General features: G+C 35.2%; 1 pseudogene; it reads left to right on the top strand.

Moving 5' to 3' along the window:
- The first annotated feature begins 3291 nt into the window (after positions 1–3291).
- LOC145821740 (putative histone H2A variant 3 pseudogene) lies at positions 3292–4797 on the top strand (annotated as a pseudogene).
- The last annotated feature ends 296 nt before the right edge of the window (positions 4798–5093 follow it).

Here is a 5093-nt window from a genome sequence, read left to right as displayed (position 1 = left end):
GTCTTTCTCTTTTTCACTACAAGAAAAGTGGGTATATGAGACGGGACTATTTGCGACGGCACACTTGCTGTCTCAAAAAGTCACTTTTTGCGACGGCAAAAAATGCCGTCTCAAAAAAGCAGAGTATTTGCGACGGCACTATTTGCCGTCTCAAAAAAGCATAGCATTTGCGACGGCACAATTTGTCGTCTCAAAAAATGAGAGCATTTGCGACGGTATTTTCTGCCGTCGCAAATACTCTGTTTTTTTGAGACGGCAAATTGTGCCGTCGCAAATGCTCTGCTTTTTTGAGACGGCAAATGGTGCCGTCGCAAATACTCTGCTTTTTTGAGACGGCATTTTCTGCCGTCGCAAAAAGTGACTTTCGTGTTTTTTTTTTTAATTTTTAGTGAATATTTTTAAAATTTTAAATATTTTTTTTAGATGCACCTTACTTAGATGTATCTAAAAAAAAAATATGAAAAAATATTTTTAAAAATTAATAAATACATAAAAATACAAAAAAAAATGTATTGTATTTTTGGTATTTAGTGAATTTTTTTTAAAAAAATTTTACAATTTTTTTTAATTTTTAGGTGTATTTATATTAGGTGTGTCTAAAAATTAAAAAAAAAATACTTAAAATATTAAAAAAATTCAGTAAAAACAATATAACACGGAAAACAAGAAAGTATAATTTTCTGAAAAGAGTTTTTGGAAAACTCTAACCTTGCATAGTGATTGTGGTTTTGAGACAACTTCATATATATACAGTCACAAAATGGTTTGAATAAATTCTAGTACTTTTTTCTTTCACAAAAAAAATTTAAAAAAACAATGTCTTCTTACTCTTTTGATGTAACATTTCTCTTTTCATTCATTTTTTCATCTTCATGTCTCTCTGCCTCTATCTCTCTCTCTTCTCTTTATCTCTTCCACTCATCACTCTTCTCTCTCTGTCTGTCTGTTTCTCTCTCTCATTTTCTCTATGTGTCTCTCGCCTATCTCTCTTCTCTCTATCTCTCTCATCTGTTTTCTCTCTCGTCTCTCTTCTCTCTATCTCTCATTTCTTTTCTCTCTCTCTCTCTTATCTTTCTATCTCTCTCGCCCATTTCTCTTATCTCTCTGTCTCTCTCTTTTTCTGTGTCTCTCTCTTGCTCATCTCTTTTTGCTCTATTTCTTTCTCTTTTTGTCTATCTCTCGCTCATCTCTTGTTTCTCTCTCTTTTTCTATCTTTCCCTCTATCTCTATCTCTCTCTCTCTCTTTCTCTCTCTATCTCTTTTTCTGTCTATCTCTCTCTCCCTATCTCTCTCTCACTCATCACTCTTTCTCTCTCTTACTCATTACTCTTCTCTCTCTGTCTATCTGTCTTTCTCTCTGTGTATCTCTCATTCATCTATCTCTTCTCTCATCTCTTTTCTCATTTATTTTCTCTCTCTATCTCTTTTGCTCATCTCTCTTCTCTTTATCTCTCTCGCTCATCTCTCATCTCTCTATCTCTCTCATCTCTCATCTTTTTCTATCTCTCTCACTCATCTCTCTTCTCTCTATCTCTCTTTGTCTCTCTCGTCCATCTCTCTTCTCTCTATGTCTATTTTCTGTCTCTCACTCTCTATCTCTCTCTCTCTCTCTCTCTCTCTCTCTCTCCTACTGTGTTTGCGTTGCTCACTTTCTCACTCTCGTCTTCTCTATTTACTGAACTCCCTCTCGATTTATCGATCCACTACAAGAAAATACACTTTTAGCGACCACTTTGTCTCTCTCTCGCTCATCACTCTATCTCTCTCCTCTCTCTCTTCTATCTGTCTCTCACTCATTTTTCTCTCTCACCACCCATCTCTTCTACCACCTTTACCACTATTGCAAACACCATTCCACCACCACCACTACTACTTCCACTGTCGCCACTTCACCATTACTACTACCACTACCACTACTGTTACTACTACTACCATTCCCTCTTCTTCACCCTTGCCACTCCATTTACACTACCACTACCACAACTTCACCACTAATCTCTTTCACTATCACCATCACCACCACCACTATTGCTGCTCAATTTCCTCTACCATAAAAAATTAGATCGTGATTTTTAGTAACCCAAAAAAATAGGCCACAGAAAAATATTTTTCATTGACTTCAGAAAATTAATTTTTATTTTAGTGAAAAATATTTTTCATTAAAATATTATCCCTACTTCTACCAAATAAAAAATAATAATATTTTTTCATTAAAATAAAAATGAAACAAATAAATTTTCAATCTTAGTAACTAAAAAAAAAAATTTAAAAAAATTCATTAACTACAAAAATATATATATTTTAACAAAAAATAAATTTTTTTGACGATGATAACCCCGTCACAAAAAAAAAATAAAATTTAACGGTATTATTTTATTATTTAAATTTCATTTGTGACTTAAAAAAAAAATTTCTTATTTTTTATTATCGCCCCTGTTTTTTCCATTCCCACCCCCCCAAATCTCCAATCTCAAACCCCAAACCCGAAAATCCCTACCCCGCCCCCCCCAAATCTCTAATCTCAAACCCACAAATCCCCAATCTCAAACCCAAAAATCACTACCCCCCCTCCCCCCGAAAATCCCCAATGTCAAACCCACAAACCCACAAATCCCCAATCTCAATCCCTACCCCACGGCGAGCGGCGGAGGAGTAGCGTCGGAGCAGCGGAGGAGGAGCAGTGTCGTCGGAGGAGCAGCATCAGCGACGTCGGAGCAGCGGAGGAGGAGCAGTGTCGTCGGAGCAGCAGCAACGGCGTCGGAGCAGCGGAGGAGGAGCAGTGTCGTCGGCGGAGGAGTAGTTTCTTCCTTTGATTTATCTGTTCGACCTGATTACAGAATGCTCTAGATAATATTTTGGTTGATTGATTTCATGTTTTAGAGAGGATCTATTCAATGAAGTTTGATTTTAGTTTTTTTTTTTCAAAAAAGAAATTAAAATGTTTGCTTCGATGTTCTTAAAAAAAATTAGGCCTTTGTTTTGAATTTCCTCAGTTGATTAGCTTGTGATTTTGATGTTCTTTGCTTCGATGTTCTTTGTTGTTTGTTTTTGTTGAAATATATGCTTGTAAGTTGTATTTACCATCTACAAAGTTGTGGACCACAAAGAGCTTTCTTTGTGTGGTATAAACTAAGCAATATTTCTTTCCCATGTATTAGGGGTAAAAAAAATAAATAATATAAAATGAAATAAAAAACTACAGCAATATAATGAATAATATTAGTAATTTATATGTTGGTTGATTCTAATTTTTTTTCTTGCCTGATCGTTGACCTTGGTTTTTAGACAAAAATGTTTGAGAGTTCTAAAATAAGGGCTCTAAAGGAACTCTTAGGTAAGACTCACCAATTGATGCGATGTCTCTACAGTTTTAAAGTCGTCACCATATATCATAAATATCCATTCAATGAGTAGGAAAAGTAGTTAAGCCTTTCCGTTAGGTATTGATTATTGAATCCATATCATCTCTCAAATGGTTACTCTGCACTTTTTTTTCTTAATTGCTATATCTTAATTGGAGCTCAAATTATCATAAACCATGAAAGCATGAACAAATAAAAGCTCACACAAGCAATTTAGATTACATATAGGTGGGTGGATTTGAAGTTGAAATTAATTAATATGCCAGCTGAAGGGGTAGTTGTTAAGATGGTTCTATTGACTGACCTGGGGAAGTACAGAGTAAAGGAAAGGGGAATATATTGTTTGAGGAACCTTGTGCGACAAATTCCCTTTTGGGAGATCCCTTTCAAGTTACTCCCTCACCTTGTAGTTTCAAAACCTTGACATATAAGGCTCTCAAATCCATTTGATGTTATATTATTAATATTTAATTTGATTAAGTCTAGATCTAAATTACACTCCTTTAATTGTTGAATTCAACACTATTATCTCATATTCATAAATCAAAATTATTATTATTATGATTTATTTTTTATTTTTTTTGGTTTACTTATTTTGTATAGTGAAGATTCTTCAAATTTTAGCCATCCATTGTTGTTTAGTAAGTTTTATCATGTAAAACTTACGATTGAGGGTCTTTAAGTTTTGAAGCATACAAGATGAAAAGAGAGTTGTTTTGGTTTCTTATCAAATCGGTCTTAAAAGAGTCGCTTTTTCAGACCCAAAATAAACGCTGTAATGTGTGGACCGTAAGCCCCTACTTGTGAAAAACAGTGTTTGTTTCTCTTTAAAATAATTGTAAAACTATCCTTTTGGCTGCAAGGGGTAAGCCTTTAAGGCATAGTTACCTGAAAATGCTAATACCTAGCAATTTACATTTTGAGATGAACATGCTGAAATGTGGTATACGTTTGTCACACAAAAATGTCACTCCCTGTAATGTGTCTTTTTCTGTTCAATCAATCAGTCGGCATTTCTAAATCGCGTCTCTCAAAATTGGATACATTTTTACTACTACCACTAAAGCATCCAGGGAGTTCTGTGCTATAATTTCTGTATGAAGGTAATGAAAATTTATCTCTAGCATATAATGTGCAGTTTCCAGTTGGTCGGATCCATCGTTTACTGAAAACTAGGACAACGGCGCATGGTAGAGTGGGAGCTACAGGTGTTGTCTATGCTGCGGCTATCTTGGAGTATTTAACTGCAGAGGTGTTGGAGCTAGCTGGCAACGCAAGCAAGGATCTCAAGGTGAAACGTATCACTCCCAGACATTTACAACTCGCAATTCGAGGAGATGAAGAACTTGACACCCTGATCAAAGGAACTATAGCTGGTGGAGGTGTAATTCCTCATATCCACAAGTCCCTCATCAACAAATCATCCAAGGAATAGATTAAAACATCGAGCGAGCATGGTATCTTTCTTTGCCTACCCTACTCTTCATGTGGTTAGTTCTTCTGTCTCTTGTGGATTTGTTTTCACTTTTTTTGCTGATGCATTAATGTAACTAAGATGTTTGCTGTATTAGATCTAGGTTATTGATTTGTCGTGGTAGGTTTGATTTTTATATCTAATGGCACTGACCGAGGATGTGGTTACTATGTAACCTTTATTAACTAGGCGCTCTTGTATAGAAATGTTTGTATGGATTGGCATAAACGATGTTCATTTGTCAGAAGATTTTTTAA

The sequence above is a fragment of the Camellia sinensis genome, chromosome 3, assembly GCF_055761805.1.
Source record: "Camellia sinensis isolate YWXY chromosome 3, ASM5576180v1, whole genome shotgun sequence".
Lineage (NCBI taxonomy): Eukaryota > Viridiplantae > Streptophyta > Magnoliopsida > Ericales > Theaceae > Camellia > Camellia sinensis.
Note: the sequence above shows the minus strand (reverse complement) of the source record. Positions and strands in the feature narration are given on the sequence as shown.